The sequence below is a fragment of the Lathyrus oleraceus genome, chromosome 7 (assembly GCF_024323335.1).
Source record: "Lathyrus oleraceus cultivar Zhongwan6 chromosome 7, CAAS_Psat_ZW6_1.0, whole genome shotgun sequence".
NCBI classification, from domain to species: Eukaryota; Viridiplantae; Streptophyta; class Magnoliopsida; order Fabales; family Fabaceae; genus Lathyrus; species Lathyrus oleraceus.
Window position 1 is genome coordinate 289,601,640 of NC_066585.1, and position 20,464 is coordinate 289,622,103.

Genomic DNA, 20,464 nt, shown 5'->3' on the forward strand with positions numbered 1-20,464 from the left:
AACAAGTGAATGAGTGAAGTTAATTGATTGTGATTATGAAAATGAAGTCAAAGTATGATTAAGATTGATTCAAATAAGTATTATGAAATGGAGTTTGAAAAAAGTCAAAGACTTGAGTCCAGGTTTTTAGTTAGAAAACATGAAGATGTTTGCACAACACTTATGTCAAGTTTGAAAGGTAAAGTGTGAAAAGGTTTAGGACATAATGGATGATGAATGGATGAAGGATGGATAGTAAAACTTCTTAGAAGGTTCACTTCTTGAGATCATATGGGAGATGATTCAAGTGTGTCCTTTGGAATAGCAATGGATAATAATAAACAAACAAAGCAAAGAAAGGCGGATACCGGATGCCAATCACTGGTCTTATACCAATCTCCTAAAACAAAACAGGATATCAGAAGCCACTCAATGGTCTTACACCCATCTCCTCAAAAGAAAAACAAAGATGAGAAACGGAAGCTAACTGCCAATCTGTCTGGACTTAGGTTAACTCCACAAATATGCTCATAGGAATACCAATGCCACGTTGCAGGGACTTACAATGGATCCTCACATACAAGAACAAAAGCAACAAATGATCACAGGAAAGCAAATGCCAACCTGCTGGGACTTACAGTTGCAACCTCACATAAACAGAGAAAGCAAAACATGGATGTCAGATGCCAATCGGTCTGGGCTTACTCTAACATCCACAGTATGATCCTAGGATAACAAACGCCAACTTACAGGGACTTATAACTGTATCCTCACATACAAACAGATAAACAGAAGATATGAGTGACCAATGAGGTCTTACACTCTATCCTTCCATATCACAGGAACAAATGCCAAAGCAATGGTCTTACAATTGTCCTCAATGGGCAAACAACAAAGATAGCACACAAGCAAATGAGATGATGGTGCACTAATGGCAATTGATGATAATGATAGATGCATAACATACAGGCAAACAAGTGCACATGAAGCAATCAATCAATCAATGAATATCAAACAGCACACTCTATAGCCAAACAAAGGGGGCTCACACAAGAGGGTTTGACTTTAAAAGTCTACTGTAATGGGTGAAGGTCGCTCTTAACCTGGCCATTGAGGGGCTCAGGTGAAGCAGATGAAAAGGAGATGAGGGGTGTGCCTCATTGCTTCTATCTCAAATCAGAGAGAGCATCAAAGAAGGTGTGGGAGTTCAGAAAGTAGGAACTCTCTCCACATTATTGACTCGATTAGATCTTGGGTATTTATCTCATTGCTTCAACCATGTAATGGGAGCAAAGAGAGGACACACTGAATAGTGGGGGATAGATTGCTTATCCCTACCTTCCACCAATTGCCTTACTTGAAGGGCTTTTCCTGCTTAGGACAAATATAAACAAACACAGGCATTGCCTCTTAAGGAGGACTTCAGACAGTTTGCCCGGTCAAATAACAGACCGGGTCTCCAGACTACATGAAGAAGAAGTAATTATACCTCAAAGCAAATGCTAAAAAAGCAAAGCAAGCAAGCAAGTTCAAGGAACTTAAGCAACTAAAGCACCTGCAAAAGTCAAACTTATTAGCAAACAGTTCAACAGTCAAAATCAAAAGAAAATGGACCAATAGTCAACCACAGAGGGACCAATTGTGCAAGGCACAAAGACTCAAGCATATGAGTCAACCTACAAAACAAGTGTTAGCACATGATAATCAAACCAACTCAATCAAATTGAAAGGTCTTTGGGGCATTGATGCTCAACCTGAAACAGATGAACTCAACATAAGCTTATAAGACCACTAGGACTAGCCTAGGGTCAAAGATGAAAGAAAAAGTCAAGGCAGCAAGAAAAAGTCAACCCAAACCAAGTTTGAACATTCAAGAAGCATTCTCAATTGGATTCATAATTATATCATGCATCATGGTCATTTCATATGCCAAAGAATGCAAAGCATAGCAAAGGAAGCATACAAAAGTCAACAGCAAAGACTTCATTCAAAAGTCAACTCAAACATTTTCAAAAATCATGAAATAAATCACACTCAATCCTAACATCTAACATGGAACACATGTCAAAATTTCATGGCATTTGGATGAGAGGAAGGCAGTCAATTAAAATCATGAAGTCAAGCCAAGTTCAAGTAAGCATGGTGAAAGTCAACAAGCATGGGTCAACTTCAAAAAATCATATCAATTTGAAAACAGAAGAGAAATGAATGAGATTAGCACCAATGCAAAGCTTGAGATGTCTAGTTATCACATATGAAATTTCATGATCATACAATAAGATTTGAGAATTTCACAAAAGATTTGGCAAGGCATAGCACAAAAAGTCAACAAATGACCACATATGGAAGAAGATTCTCAATCAAATGGAAAACAGCAAGATTAATTCCAAGAAAATTCATACATGAACTAGGCATGTGAAGGATCATTCATGCAAAATTTGAAGTAATTTGGATAAGAGGAAGCATGTGAACAAAAATTGGGAAAATGCATGATCATGGTATAGCACCAAATGTAACACAAGACTTCAAAAAATCATAACTCTCAATCCACAAATGATAAATGCACAAACTTTATACCAAAATGAAGGTCAATGTGTCTAGTTTCACCACAAAAAATTTCAAGGGCATTGGATATAACATGAGTATTTCACAAAAGATTTGGCACAATGTATCATTTATGCATACATGTGAAGAAATAATCACCATAAAAAATCCAACCACTGAAAAATTCATTAAAAATCACAATTAAATGAAGGACACATTCATGATCATGTGTAAAAAATTTCATAATTTTTTGATGAAAATTGAATGAGAAATAAATTGTGGAAATTGGATGAAATAATTGGTGAAACATGAACAAACAAGCATGGCAAATTTGTAATTCTGCAGTCACTTATTGAAGTGCTGCGTTTTGGCCCTACAAAACGAAATGTTTTGATTGGCTCTCAGCCAATAAAACAGTAACCAGCCAATCCATTTGAATTTTCTGAATTTGGAAAAAAAAACCCTAAGGTTTCTAACAGCATGGCTCATGTATTCAAACTTCAAACAAGTTCAGTCAACATCCAAACAAAGTTATGAACAACAAATGTAATATAACACACATGCTCATGGGAAATCCTGTACGGCTTAAGGTTTCAAAATAGCAGCCTATGTTCATCATACATGTAATCATCAAACCAAGTTCATCCTCATCATGCTTCATCATACACACAGCAGGGCATAGCATCATGTTCATTATATCAAATAGAACTAACAACAGCAACAACATGGATTTAACAAGCAGCCAACACATCATGGATAGGATTTATGGAAAATGAGAGCTCATGAACAGCAGGGCGCATTCATGTAATCCATAAACAAAACTCGATCAAGTATCAAACAATTATCATGGTAATGAGATGCATCATGGGATCACAAGCAGAAATAATGACCAACCTATATGCACATGTACATGATTCCTGGAAAATATGTTGGGGTTTATGAACAGCAGCATGTATGTTCAAGCTATCAGCATCATTCGACCAACAAAGCAAATAACAGCATAGCATTTTATCAATCGACTTCATCCTCATGAACAACAATCAACAAACAGCAGCAAAAATCAATCATGGCAACAGCATTCATTCCTCATCATTCATCATTAAATCGACAAACACATGAACAGCATCAAGAAACCAAAATGGTCATGCAGCATCAACATCATGCAGTATCAACCAACAACAAACAAGCATATTCATGAAACTTCCTTGGCAACTCAAAAACAGCAAAACAGCAGGGCATTTCATGTGGTCACCAATCATCAAAACAAAGTGACTCGACCAAACCACACAAACAACATTCAAATATGATTCACATGGATTTTCTGATTATGATGTTTGGTTCAAATAACAGCAGGGCACTCAATCCACCTTCATGGTTCAAAATCGACATGAGCAAATGAAAATCAAACCAACAATATATAACACAAAACATATGGTTTTTTTCGAGGATTTCAAACAGCAACCAACAACTAACATGACAATGAGAATATTCCTACTGCAGCCAAACAACAACATACATTCATATTTCAAAACTGCAACAGGATTTTAGCAGCATGGTATAGCAGCAACAGCAACATGGTTCATCACCAATCACACATTCATCATTATTTATCAACCAAACCAAATAAACAACAGCATTCAGCATAAATCAAATGGTTTTTTGGGCAATGGTCAGGTTTGAACAGTATGTGTTCATGCTCTATCATTCAACAATGTTCATCAAAAAAACAACAGCACATAGCAGCATAGCAATGAACATCAATGTTCCTCATTTAACCAACACATGAACAATAGCACATAGCAGCATCATGACATGAACAATAAAACAACAAAAACAAATGGAATTTCTGGATAGGGCATGTTTTGAAAACAGCAGCATGATATCATCATCATTCAAACAGCAGACCAAACAACAGCATGGTATTAACAGCATGGTTTGGTGTCTTCAAGCAAGCAACAACAACATCAAACCAACATGATTCGAACAAACATACAACCATCATGCATTACCAACCAACACAGCATAAGCATACTTCACGAAATTTTCTTGACAAAGTATTTGGTTCAAATAACAGCAGCACTCATCATATTCAGCCACATCAAACAAAAATGATTCAACCAAACCACACAACATAAGCATGAAAACCTAGGCATATTAAGATAGCAAAATAGCAGCAGGTTTTTATTAGCATGGTATAGCATCATGGTTTATGGTATCATATTCTCAAAACATACGGTTTCTTGGGTTCAAGCATAACAGCAAGATCATCATTTTCATGAAAGCAGAAAAAATCAAAATGCTCAGAACTCAAAGTTAATTGCACCAATAGCATCATTATGCATCATACAACCTAAATATGCTATTCACTTTCATCAGATCAGCCTGAACAAACCAACTCGATAGGAAACACATTTGTCCATGAAAATGAGATTTCAGATTTAAAGCAAAATAGCCAGCCATTTAACATGATTCAAGCTACAATAGAACAAGCATGGAAAGGACTACAAGATACATGGCATGTTTTGATGAAAAGAGAGGGTCGAGGGCTTACTTGTTTTTGAAGAAAAACTAGATGCCGTGCTGTTTTAGTGGTTACAAGCTCAGACAGGTGGCCCTCGTGCTTTGTGTTGATGGATGGTGAGAATCTTTCAGCTCAAGCGTGCTTAGAAATGGATAAATCGTGCTCTGCCATTGAAATATCTTGGAGTATTACAGAGCTTGAAATGATGGTTCCAGCTGAGATCTTATGCTTAAAAACAACTCTTAAGGGTGATCAGATGATGGAAGTAAGAAGGAATGTTCAAGTTGTTTGGAGATTTTGAGCAGAAATTGCCAAAGGGTCAAAAATGCAGGAGTAAGAAAGTGAGCTTTTTTTGTGTGGTGGCTGCTGTCTAGGGTTGTGAGAATGACAGAACAATGTCCTTATATTGTCTGTTTATGGTTACTAATCCATGTGCTAATCAAACTCACCTTAATGAAACCCTTTTGCATATTTGCTAATTTTGAAAATGTGGAAAATGGAGGGTGCAGGCTGGCTCGAGCTGGGCCTTAAACAGGCTGTAAAGACTTTGCCAATTGCTGTTTGATGTTGTTTATGCACTGCTGTACTTTGTTTTTGCTCTTTGAAACCAATTTGCAAAAATGCCAAGTTGGTGCATAAGTGGAAATGGAGGTATGTTTTTGCTGTGAATGGGCCTGCAATCAGGCTGCTAGCAGACCATGTTTGTGCTGTTTGTAGTGGTACATGTACTGCTGTACTTTGCTTTGGTCATATGAGGTAATTGCAAAAAATACCATATTTGCACTTTGGTCCAAAATAGTGGTAGGATGGTGGTATGACCATGAATTAGGACTTGAGGCAAGTTTCAAATGTGATATGGAACATTTCCCAATTGGCCAAATCAAGAAAAAGTCAAAAAGTCAAAGTTTGGTCAAACTTTGAATTTAAATGCAAAAGGTCCAAAAATGCCATTTTGAATGGTGAGGTTTTAGGTCATGAAATTTATATTTTTGGAAAGAGGATGAAAAATGTGGTTTGTAGGAAAAAACCCCACCAAATTTGGCCTTATGGTTTGAGAGTTATGGCTTGTTGAAGTTCAAAAATTGGTGAAAATGATTTGATCATATCTTGACAACCACACATGGGATTTTGATGTTCTTGGACTTTTTGAAAATGGGAGAACAAGATCTTCAACTTTCATGTTGGGCAAAAATTCATTTGGAGCTTGTATCATGATGTAAGTTTAAGATCAAGAAGTTTCCATTTTTGGCAGTTGAAATTACAGGTCCACTTTCTATTTCTGGAAAATTTCTGATTTGACTTGATTTTCTTCCATGATGAAGTTGAACATGATATATGAGGCTTATACAAGCATGAATGATCTCCTTCAAATCAATTCTATCCATCAAATCTCTGATTAAATCAACAGTTGACCAAGTTTGACTGTCTGTTGACTTTTCTAGGGTTTTGGACTGATTGATCTACTTCTGATGAATTCCAAACCCTAATTCCTTGAGAACTTGACTTCAAATGATGTCCCAAGATGTATGAACTTTTGATTATTGACCATGATGCCCAAATTCTACAAGAATGGCCATCATCCATTGCTTTGACTGATCAATGACTGACTTTGACCTAATTGTTGATGATTGCTTCAACTGCAAGCAACAAGGTTAAACTGACAATATTTTTGTACTTTTTGAATGATAAACATATGAAAGCAAAGATATACAAATGCAAAGTATGCTTGGTGATCAAGAAACAAACCACAAGGCAACCTACCCACTAGGAGGGAAGCAAAGGCATGCATTGATCCTTGAGGTCATGATATGAATGGTATGGGCCATGAGGGATCTTAGGGCCCAAAATTGGGGTCTTACAGGTGGGAGTACAACTTCCTGTCTCTAGGCTAAGGCATGCAGCTCCTCTTGCCCTTGAACGACCCCTTGCATCATGGTCATGAATTGAGCCATGTTAGCCCTCATCTCAGCCAACTCGGCTTGCACTTGGTCCATGTTCCTCTGATGATTCAATCTGCTTGCGTAGCGGTGCGGACGTTGATCAGCAATCCTGCCTGACACAGGAACCAAAGTGAGAAGTCTCGAGCAAGAACACCTGTAATGCAAAATGATATGTGTATGATGCTTATGATGCATATGATGCACATGATATGTTCATTTCTCAGACATTCAAGAGCCCAATTCATCTATCAAGAAATGGCAACCTGCAACACAACCAAAGTAACAACATACACAAGATAACTGAGCACAAGGTGAAACATCAACAACCAACTCTATAGATATGAGCAACAAGGATCATACAACAAAGGTTCAAAGATCCAAACGATCAAAGTACAACAATGAATCCCATCCAACAAGCCTGGAGGTGATTCTCAACATAAACAACAGATACAAGCTAGGAAAGATGTCCTCCCGGAATGAGCGTCTTCAGATAATGGCACTGGTCTATCAACAGGTCACATTCTGAACATTCTGGCAAGGGAGTGAGCTTCTCCTTCAGTTGTCTTCTGAGCTCCACAACTTCTCCTCCAAGCTGGTTCTCTGATGCATGTCTCAAGTCAACTTCCTTCTTCAATTGGATGTCTTTGTCTCTGAGTTGCTTCTCCAAGTCTCTTATCTTCTTCTGATAACTGGCTTCAGCTCTCTGCAACCTCAAACACTCCCGGTGTTTTGCGTTCAACAAGGTCTCCATCTCCTCATAAGACCTCTTCTTGCCCTTCAATCTGCTAGCATCGTCACCCTGCATGTCTTTGAGTTGATGAGCCAAGTTCAACTTATCAGCTTTGGCTTTGTAGAGCTCCATCTGGGTATCTTGTTCCTTCTCTTTCAACCGACGATTCTCCATCAAGGCTTGCTTATACTGCTCAGCGGGCATACTCTCAGCAAGGATCAAAGGTGGTTGCTCTTGCAAAGACTCCATCCTGTCATAGGGCAACAACAAAGTCTCAACTCTCTTCTTGACCCAATCAATGTAATCAGGCATATCAATGGCAAACTTATTCCCCAACACAGCTCCATCTTTGACACCAATGGTCTTCCAAGCTCTTCCTACTTGCTCCAATCTAGCAGGGTCACTCCGCTTCTCAAAATACACACTTTCTGCTATCTCAGCATCTAGTGGTCTTCCATTCATCACAAACCCCAACTGGCGAAGAGAAAGAACCGGGTTGTAATTGATGCAACCCTTAGTCCCTACAAGTGGCACATTACGAAACTCTCCACAACTCATGATGACATTACGCACATCCATCCGGTAAGAATGCCACCTGATATCATAAGAGGTAAGAGACATAATCCTCTGAGTCCATTTATGAGTGCTCTGAGCATCTACAAAAGGTCCACTGACTGGCAAGAGAGACAAGAACCATCTGAACAAAAGTGGGAGACAGCATCTGATAACTCCACCCTTACCATGCCTACTGTGGATAGCATAGTAAGTGTCAGCTAACAAAGTAGGAACCGGGTTTCTTCCAATGAAGATAATGATAGCAGCATAGTCCACAAAGTTGGGCATACTCGGGAACAATACAACTCCATAAATCATGATAGCCAACTGAGCATGAAAAGCTTCCCAATTTCCCTTCTTTGCTTCTTTTCCAGCCATCCTCAACAGGAGCTTCAAAGGCAACCCTACAACATCCCCACTGGACTTCCAATTATCACTCACTTCTTTGACACTCAGATGAAGAGCTCTGGAAACAACCCTGAAATCAACCTCCTTAGGCACATCCAAGAAAGGAACCTGATACCAGATCGGGACATTCAACAGAATGGAGTACTCTTCAAGAGTAGGAGCTAGCTGATAGTCCTGGAAAGTGAAACAACGGAGCTCTGGATCATAGAACTGGAGAAGAGTCTGCAACGGCACTGGATCTACCACCATCTTCAACAGTGTCAACAAATCCCCATACTGATCAACAAACACCTTCTGATTACCGCCGGTCACAAGGTTGCTCAACTCTATCAAAGACGTCAATGGCTCACGATGAAAGCTGTAGGAGCAAGTCTTCCGCTTCAACTCAGGAACGGATGCCATCTCTCACAATGAATAGACTCCTGAATGAACCTGAGAAATGATATGCATGCAGAGATTAGCCTTTTTTCTTTATTTTTTTTCTCTTTTTTCCATTTTTTTTTTGCATTATTTTTTTTTTGAAATAAACATGCTATGATGCAAATGATGCAGACACGACTGGCCGGTTGTGTATCACGGAGCACAGGTTCAAAGCTTCGGCTTGAATCCGGAACCACAAAATCATCTGAGACCCAAAGTCATTTGAGACCCAATCTGCGGAACCAAGTCACCAACAGGACCCAAGAGTCACCAACAAGTCACCAACGGTACCTGTAATAATGATCATTCCCTCCCCACTCACGGGTGTCATCTAGGCCAGGGTAAGATTAAGAGAAACGCAGGATAAATAACCCTTTCATAGAATATCATCATATACACACCCGAAGTATGTAACGATACCAAGTTCCGCTAAGTGGCGCAATACCACCCGCTTCCCAAGAATCACTCTATTCCTAGGTGTCCTAGAGTTCACTCATAGCCTGGGTATTGGGCCTTTTACCTCATGTGACTCCCACCCCAACAGAGAGACAAACACAGCACAGCCAGCACAAATGAATATATGATGAATGCAAACATAAATGCAAACAATAAATAGATGAATGCAATAAATGAAACAGCAAAAGCAACCAAACCCTATCCTAGAGAGCGCTAGGAGAGACTCGCTTAGGGAAGATGGACCAGCAAGAGGTCAACTTCTCGGGATAGTCCCCAGCAGAGTCGCCAGCTGCCGCATTACGCGAAAAACCGGCGGGAAAAAGAAACAACAGAGCCGCCACCGTGCGTTATTTATCCCAAAGGAGGGAAAGGAAACGCTCGAAGTAAACCTGGAAAGGACATGGTCTCGCGACCAGAGAGAGATGGGATCGAGAGTCGGTTATGCGAAGGGAAGGTATTAGCACCCCTACGCATCCGTCGTACTCGACGGGATCCACGCACAAAAGAATATAAGAAAGGTTGCTAAAAACTGATCACAAACTACACACAAGGCTGGAAGGAACACACAAAAAGACAAGAGAAACAGGACTCGGCAGGATATCGCATCCTGGGCCTACGTAGCCTGTCATACACAGACATCAGAGTCGACGTAGTTCGGGATAGGGGAAACGTGCTCGCTAGGATGTCGCATCCTATGCATACGTATCTTCTCTGACAGAAGAAGAATCAAAGCACTCGTAGCTCGGCTAACGCACGCCAAACAAAACACCCAAACAGGAAACCGACTGCCAATCGCTGGACTTACGTCAGACTCCAACACAAACAGGCAAACATGGAAACTGAATGCCAATCGCTGGACTTACATCAGACTCCGAACCAACAAACACACACAGGAAACCAACTGCCAATCGCTGGACTTATGTCAGACTCCAAACAAAGAAGCAAACACGGGAAACCAACTGCCAATCGCTGGACTTACGTCAGACTCCAAACACACACAAAGGAGTTGAAAAAGCAAAAGGGCACCCGGAGAGATCTGCTCATCTCCTGCCTACGTACCTCATCTGGTATGAGGATCAGGGTGACGTAGTTCCCCTACGCAGGGAAAAAGGACTAGCCTAACCAGATACAAAGGGAGACACAAACTACCAGGGAGACTACGACTCGAGCCTAGAAGTTATCATGCATACCATCCCTATGTTAAGGTTTCTATCTAACTTGCACAGGGAGCAAGCTATCCTAAACAGCACAAGCAAAGTCATACAAGCACAATAAGTAAGCACACACACTATATGCAAACAAATGGGCTCATACAAGGTTAGGCTGTGAAACACAAGCCAACTGGAATCGGGTGTAGTTAGCTCTTAACCCTAACATTGAGAGTTAGGGTGAAGCAGATGAAATGGAAAGTGAGTGTAAGACCTCACAGCTCTTATCCCTGGCCTGGGAGAGCTTGACTCAAATAGAAAGTGTGGGAGTTCAGAATGTAGGAACTCTTCTCCACATATGACTGACACAACAAAGATCTTGGGCTATTATCCACAATGCATCAACACAATGGTGTGAGCAAGGTGAATGACACAACTGAATAGCAGGGGATGGATTGCACATCCTTTTTATCTACCAATTGCCTCTAAAGAGGTCTTTACCTGCTTGGCACAAAAGTAAACATTCACAAGCATTGCCTCTTAAGGAGGGCTTCAGACAGGTGCCTGCCCACATAACAGGACAGGTCTTCCAGACTACATGAAGTCAGGGAAATTATACCTCAGTGGTTAAGCAACCAAGCAAAGCAAAAGCAAGTTCAAAAGAACTCAAAGCAACTTAGGTACCTGTGAAAAATCTAACCCAATCAGTATACAGTTCAAATAAACAGACAGACAACAGTCATCAAGCAATAGTACACAGACAGACAAAGCATTAGGCCACAATGAGCAAAGCACAAGCCAATAGGCACAACACAAATGACTTGGCATTAACCTACAAAACAACATAAGGTTAGCCAACATCAATCAACTAATCAATCCAAATGAGTGAACCACTTAAACCATGGTAATGTGCTTCTTAACAAGAAATCCACAATCCAAACAATGAGTCCAAACCACTAGGTCAAAGCCTAGGGTCAAAAGAAAGTCAAACATTCAAAACAGAACATGAAATTTAACATGAATCATCTTCAATCAATCAAGAACACAACTCAAAAGGTCCCATATCAATATCATTAACCAAAAGCATTTCATGATCAATTGAAGTTCAAGGCAATTTTAAAGCTCAAATGTGACCATCCAGAATGAAAAATCTCAATTAAATCAGAAATGATTCAAATAATTCCAACAAAATTCATGATCCATCACAACATCTATTACATGCATCACACAAAAAATCAGGGCAATTGGATATCATTTGGCATGGCAAACACATCATTCAAATTGGACAAGCAAAGGTGTGACACAAATTGTCACACCAACTTAACATGATCATAAAACATAAATGACAAGTGATAAAAATACCAAATCAACACCAAAATGTCCAGCAATATGTCTAGTTATAGCATGCAAAATTTCACATTCATTGGATTAAAGACCAGCATTTCACAACATGATAACCAAGGCAAGGTCAAATATAGACATGTACTCAAACATTCTAGCACCAAAAAATATCCAGCCAAGCACAATTTTGAAATTAATGATCAAAAAATAATAGACAAGATAAGGATCACAATGCAAAAAATTGGGATGAATTTGGATAATTTTTCAATTTATTGTGAATTTTGGAAGTTTGAGAAAAATTGAAATGAAAACATGAAGCCAAGGTATGAAATGATGAAAATGCAAGGCAATTTGGAAATGCCTTCAACCAGAATCGAACCAAGTGCATTTTTGAAATCACAAAAGCGTGCTACATCAAAATGGTAGCGTTTTGGACCTAACCCTAACCTGGCGCGCTATGCATGGCATTCAAAATCCGCAGCAAAACCACATGAACTCGTGGCTAAATCCGTAGGTAACCTATGCGTTTCCTAACTAAATTCGCAGGAAACCTGGAAATGCATGAACACGATGAAGATCATGAAGATCTTCATCTGGAAATTTCCAGATCCAACAAAATGTTCCAGAAATCAGTAAAACTTATATCAATCCACTCGCCATGCATCATACAACAAGGATTCAAGATTAATTTGCACTAAAACGCCATAACATGCTTGGATCGAAGGAATCAAATATCAACATCAAAACTTTAATCACATGTAACTTGCTCAAATCAGCACCAAATTACTCCATTCAAAGCTCAGATTTACCACCATTCAAAGATCTATACAACAGGCATAATGAATTTGTGAATTAAGGAGGTCGAAAAACCAACCTCTTGATGAACATAATTGGATTCCCTTGCTTCCAAGCCTTGCTACGCCTCAAATCTCTTCCAGTATGCTTCTTGAGATGAATGATGATGAATATGAGGCTCAAGGATGCACGAATCCAGCTCCAGCTTCAACTGCCATGGATGCTCCAAGCTATGAACATGAACAATACAACCACGATTTCTCTTGCTCACACGTCCAAAAGTGCTCAAATATCCTTCATGATGATGAATGGATTAATGGAAAGTGATTGTGTTTGAAGAATTTTGGAAAAAAAAAGTGAGAGAAAAATTTGGAGATTTTGGTGATTCTAGATCTAGAATTGTTAATTCTGATCAAAACAGTTATGATTAAGCATATATACTCCATGCTAATCATGTTTAAGAAAGGTTTAGAGCAAATGCAAATGTGATTAGTGAGTTTGTGGTGTAAATGCAAAAATGAGATTTTCCACTCCATGCACCTCCATGCACGTGAACAGTGCACGTGCAAGGTCCAAAATGCCTTAAAAACATTCCATACACACCTTTGAATTGATTGGGTATGCATATGTTCATGCAATATGATATTATGAAAATTTTCCCAAAAATCTTCATGAATGAGTCAATGCCATGCAAATGAGATTTTATGTCAAATGATGGTATGCTTGGAAAATACATGTTATAAGGATCAATGTGCAAAAAGAACCACTCAAATTGGAGTTTTGGTTTGAAAGTTATGCTCATTTGAAGTTTAAACCACACTTTGCCATGATTGGACCATAACTCCTCAACCACACATGAGAAGTTCATGATCTTGGACTTTTTGGAAATGGGAGAGAAAACTATTCAACTTTCATGTTGGACAAAATCTAATTTGAAGCTTTCTTGATGATGTAATCTTGAGTTGAAGTTGGTCCAAAACCTTTCCATTTTTGGAAAGTTTCAAATTACAGGTCACCTGCTATTTTTGGAAAGTCTTGATCTGACTTCAAATTCTTCAATGTTGATGTTTGAAATGTCAAATGAGACTTGTATGAACATGAATGAGGCATCTATAACCACTTCCCACCTCCAAATCCATAGTTGACTTGACAGTTGACTTGACAGTTGACTTCTGTTGACTTTTCAGGGTCTCAGATGATTTGCACATGGGCTGATGAATTCTGAGCCTTCAACACTAGGCCAAATCACTTCAAAATGATCCTTGAATCATGTGAACTCCTTGTACCAACCCTAGGGCTTTGATCTCATGGAGAATGCTCTTGTTGCCTTGCACAGTTTAATCTTCTAACCAGTCTTGACTGATGACATGATGGACTATGCAATGACAATGCAATGTTAATGACCTAAAATGAAAATGTATATACAAATGGGAGGTGCAAATTTGAGGTGCTACAGTAACCAAAGCAACACCAACTCTGTTTCCATTCACGTTAACGACCCCATCAAACATCGGAATTCGTTTAGATTCAGGGTCAGGCCCCTCCTCCAGGATTGGTTCCTCACAATCTTTCGATTTGAGAACCATGATGTCCTCATCAGGGAATCCAAACTTCATTGGTTGATAATCCACAAAGGGTTGCTGGGCGAGGTAATCAGACAATACACTCCCCTTGGTTGCTTTCTGAGAGGTATACTGTATATCAAAATCAGTCAAAAATCATTTGCCATCTCGCAACCCGTCCGGTCAATGCTGGCTTTTCAAACATATACTTGATCGGATCCATCTTGGAAATCCACAAAGTGGTATGAACCAGCATATACTGTCTCAGTCGGCGAGCAGCCTATACCAAAGTACAACAAGTTTTCTCGAGCGGTGAATGTATTGTTTCACAATCGATAAACTTTTTGCTAAGGTAAATTGCATGCTCTTTTCGACCAGACTCGTCATGCTGCCCTAGTACACACCTCATAGACCCCTCGAAGGCTGTCAAGTACGGAATTAATGGTCGTCCCTTCACGGGAGGCATCAGAATCGGAGGTTCCTGCAAATATTCTTTTATTTTTCCAAATGCCGCTTGGCCGTCATTATTCCCCCTGACCGTTTGATCTTTTTTTTCATATGGGTTCATACGTGGCTGTTAGATGAGATACGAACCGTGAGATGCAGTCCAATCTATCTAAGAAACCACAAACCTCTTCTGTTCTCGGTTCAGGCATTTCTTGAATTGCTTTTTTTTTTTAGCAGGACCGGCCTCGATTCCTCTTTCTTTCACAATAATCCCCAGCAACTTACCGGACCGCACTCCGAAAGTGCACCTACTCGGATTCAACCTCAGTTTGAATTGTCTCAACTGGTCCACTCAGCTTGGCCAGATCCACCAGATGCCTCTATTCTGTTTGGGACTTTGCTATCATGTCATCAACATAGCATTCAATTTCATGATGAATCATATTATGAAACAAAGTCACCATAGCCCTTTGACACGTGGCACCGGCGTTCTTGAGACTGAATGGCATCACCTCTGCTCTTGATACTCGCCTCCAAGGCGGCCCCAATCTTGATCTTTTTTTTAGACCTCCTCGGGGCCCAGATTAACAAGCTCAATTTGCTCCTCGTGCGGTTGAATCACCTTCTCCTCTTGTTTCAATAACCTGGCTAATTCCTCCGGCAGTTCACAATCTTCTTCGCCTTCTTCTTCGGCATGATAGATCGGATTGTCGAAGTCATACGAGAGTGTAACAGGATTGTTATCAATGAGATCAGGAGAATAGTCGCATCTACATGAATATTGATTCATGCATTGCTTTTGAGGTCGGGACAAGACAAATCAAAAGGAAGAAAAATGAAAATAAACATTGCCATTTTTTTATTTTCGTTTTAAACTGCAAAAATAAATGAAAAACAGGGAGCACCGCTTTTACTACAAAAACATCCATTTATTAATGATGCAAAATGTTGCAAAATGAAACACATGAGGTGGCCCTTACAATGGACCAATACGTTTCGGGCAAAACGTATGGCTTTCATGCAAACAGAATTGAAAAACAAGAAATATTACTCTTCACGTAGAGTGACAGTGATGATCTTATCAGCCTTCCAGTTCTGGACTTCCATCCCTGAATCTTCAGCAATTACACCCACCATCACCTGACCATGCATCGGCATGGGGTTAGCATTAACATTCGGAGATGGTGCGAAATTGATGGCCTTGGAGTCTACCAAGTCTTGGACAACATGCTTAAAGGCTCTACAACCCTCAATGTTATGCCCTGGTGTACCAGAATGGAATTCACACTTGGCGTTCTCATCATAGTTAGGAGGCCTCTGATATGGTCTTACCGGAGCCATCGTCCTCGGCTGAACCAACCCAAGATCCATCAACTTCTTAAATAGAAAAGCATATGTCACGGGTGACTTATCAAACTGACGATCAATCCCCTTTCCTCTCACTTGGTACCCCGCTCTTTGTGCTCTCTGCTGAGGTGGCTGATGTTACTGTTGTACCGATTGTTTACCAGCATGAATGGTTACCGCAGCAGTGTGCTGGTAGTAACGATCCCTACCGTGTCCCCTTTGGGCATACACATCACTCGATTCACCCTCATTCTTGCGCTGACCGTTCCCAAATGGCTTCTTTACTCCAGATGACGGAGCATTTCCCTGTATTTTCCCCATTCTCAGCCAGCTTTCAATTCTTTCCCCAGCCACTACTATATCAGCAAAATTGGTAACCGGGCATCCTACCATTCTTTCAGCAAAGGTCCCCTGCAGGGTACCCATGAACAGATCCGACATTTCCCGGTCTACCAACGGAGGTTGAACTCTGGCAGCCAACTCCCTCCACCTTTATGCATACTCTTTAAACCCTTCATTTGGCTTCTGAGACATACCCTGCAACTGGGTACGGCTAGGAGCCATGTCAGCATTGAATTGGTATTGTTTAAAGAAAGCATCTCCAAGATCCTGCCAGCTCTTGATATCTGATGATCTCAGCTTGGTATACCATTCCAGAGACCCACCAGATAAGCTTTCTTGGAAGAAGTACATCCAGAGCTTCTGGTCCATTGTATAGGCAGATATCTTTCGGACAAAGGCCTGGAGATGAGTTTCCGGGCAAGAACTCCCATTGTATTTATCAAACGTGGGCACTTTAAACTTTTGCGGGATCACAATCCCCTCAACCAGCCCCATGTTTGTCATATTGACAGCACTAGGAGTAGCATGGCTTTCTAGAGCCTTGATCTTCTCTGCCAGCACCTGAATTTCTTTGTTTGGCGGCGGAACACCGTACTGACCAAATTGCTCATTTAGCACAGAGAACTGGTCTTCTTCTTTATCCTCCATGGCCCCAAAGAAAGGAGGAAACTGATTATCCTTCAGATCATTGCCCATAGGACCCGGCATACCGCCTGCAGCGAAACCAAAACCTCCCCCATTGTTGATCAATACACCAGTAGTAGTCTTCCTTCCGGGGTCACCACCGTCCCTAGAACCACCAAGACCATGGTTGGAAACACCCTCCTGATTATTACCACTGTTGGCAGCAGAAGCCCGCTCAAGCTTCTCCACTTTCTCAACCAACGCCTTCTGCCCCAAGGCGAACCCTTGCATAACATTGATCAGCTCACTCATCTTCTCTTTCAGTTCAAGAATGTCTGTGTTGGATGTATCCATCAGTTGGGGTCTGTTGCGCCTGGTAGGGTATCTGTGTGGACGTGCTACGTGCAAGGGAATGATTCGGCGTGCGTGAGCAATGATTCCTGTGTACACCAAACACGTTAAATACTGACACCTGCAAAACAGAAGACAGGTTAATATGACTCACGCATGAATACAATGTCTATCCGTATGAGGAACATTCTGTCCTTTGATCCTGGTTTCATCGAGACGGATAATAATTTGACAACAATATTTTGACATCAGGATGTCTCTCAACCGGGATCTCAATCGAGAATGTACCCTGAGTATGGATAGACATGAGTTAGATACAGATGAATGCGAAATGTGGATGATGCTGATGCATGAATGCAATGCACTGTGCCATCCTCCAAGTCCTCTGAAAATCAACTGTACTGGATTCCCAGTCTCTGAACTGATCACAACCATCTGAGGGAACGAGTAATCACAAATCCAACTCGGGGGTTCCAAAATAAACGGAACTGAAGGATATACTACCATCATCACTGGGAAGTCACTGATCGGATAGCAACAACATCATCTGAATCAACCCAGGGAATCCTGAAATAAACGGATCCCCACTGATAAATACCGCGGACCGAACTCCGGCGTCTCGGAAATAAATCCATAAATCCGACTTATAAATAGGATCTTGATCAAGAACTGAACCATCAGTCACCATCAAAGTCACCATCAAAACATGCATCTGGTAGGAATCAAACCCTCCCCTCACAGGTGAATTCTAATCAGGTCATCCTAAGGCGGATAATGGTCTCGACAATCGGGCAAGATACTCAACGGGTTTGCCCTTTCGGGTGTGCCGTTGTAGCTCTCATAAGATCTTCTAAACCAAAGATCCGGGAAAGAATGGTCATCGACGTCAATAGCTCAAAAGAGACAACTCAACCAAAGTGGAATACTCCACCCGGAAGAGCTCACTCAAAAGAACCTCGTTCGGCTTGTGGTATGTCACGTCGCAACAACATGCTGATACAACATGTGAGGAAACGTGAGACCACACTAATCCTAGGTGTATACTCGGGCCTGGGTTTTAGCCCCACTCAGAACACCCACCCCAAAACAGAGGAACCAACTTGTACAGAGTCCAGCATAATGATAACATGATGCATGCAAACATTTATGCAAATTAATACACAACATAATAATCATAAATGCAATAAATAAAGCAGCACAAACAACCAAAACTATCCTAGAGAGCGCTAGGACTGACTCGCTTAGGAAAGATGGACCAGCAAGAGGTCAACTTCTTGTATCCCCAGCAGAGTCGCCAGCTGTCACATCCGCGAAAAACAACCGGCGGGAAAAAACAAAACAAACAGAGCCGCCACCGTGCGTTATTTATCCCAAAGAAGGGAAAGGAAACGCTCGAAGTAAACCTGGAAAGGAAATGGTCTTGCGACCGGAGATTGCAAGGATCGGGAGTCGGTTACGCAAGGGGAAGGTATTAGCACCCCCTCACGTCCGTCGTACTCGACGGGATCCACGCTCAAAAGAATAGAATAAGGTTGCTAAATAACTGCTCAAAGAATGCACACACACTGGAATAAAACACATATGGAAGAAGACGGAAGCGGACTCGGCAGGATATCGCATCCTGGGCCTACGTAGTTTGTCAGAAACAAACATCAGAGTCGACGTAGTTCGGGGAAATGGGAAAAGGGCTCGCTAGGATATCACATCCTATGCCTACGTATCTCATCTGGAATGAGAATCGGAGCTACCGTAGTTCGGCTAACGCACGCCGAAACAAAACGCAACACAAAGACGCTGAGACGTCAAAAGAAACTCGCAAATGGAAACAGACTGCCAATGGCTGGTCTTACGTCCGACTCCGAACAAAAGAGACACAAACAGGAAACCGAATGCCAATCGCTGGGCTTACATCAGACTCCAAACAAACAAACCACGGGAAACCGACTGCCAATCGTTGGACTTACGTCAGACTCCAAACAAACAAACACACACCAAAAAAAGAAAAAAGATGCCCGGAGAGATCTCGCACGATCTCCTGCCTACGTACCACATCTGGTATGAGGATCAGGGCAACGTAGTTCCCCTTGAAAAGGGGAGAAACTTCTGTCCTAACCAGAGACTGGGAAATAACAAACTAATAGGGAGACTGACTCGAGCCTAAAAGTTGTCATGCAATCCACAATAGTCCTAGGTTAAGGTTTCTAACAAGAGTTTGACTCACACAGGCAGTGAGTCAACTCAAGTCTATCTCTATGTACGTCAACTTCCTCAAAAGTTGATCATACGACTCCTACAGAAAGGAGATGAGAAGCTAAGCAGATAAACATCAAAAGCAAATAACACACACTATACACAACCAAGGGGGCTCAAGCAAGGTTGGGCTTTAGTCAAGGGGTCATATCGACCTTGACAAACAAGCCAAATACTGGAATGGGTAGTTGTTTGTTCTTAACCCTAACATTGAGAGTTAGGGTGAAGCAGATGACTTGGGAAATGAGGATCAGACCTCATAGCTCTTATCCCTGGCCTGGGAGAGCTTGAAACAATGAAGGTGTGGGAGTCTAGAATGTGGGACTCTATTCCACATGACTGACACAACAAGATTTTGGGTTCTTATTCAAAGTGCGTCAACACATGGTGTGAGCAAGATGAATGACACAACTGAGTAGCAGGGGATGGATTGCACATCCCTTTTGTCTGCCAATGCCTCTTCACTTAGGAGGTCTTTGAATGTACAGGGTACAAAGATAAACAACCACAAACATTGCCTCTTAAGGAGGGCTTCAGACAGGTGCCTGCCAACATAACATGACAGGTCTTCCAGACTACATGAAGTTAGGGGTCATTACCTAAGTGGTATGCCAACCACAAGCAAAGCAAAGCAAAGTTCAAATGAACTTAAAGCAACTTAGGTACCTGTGTAAACCACTAAACAAATCAGTACAGTGTTCAGA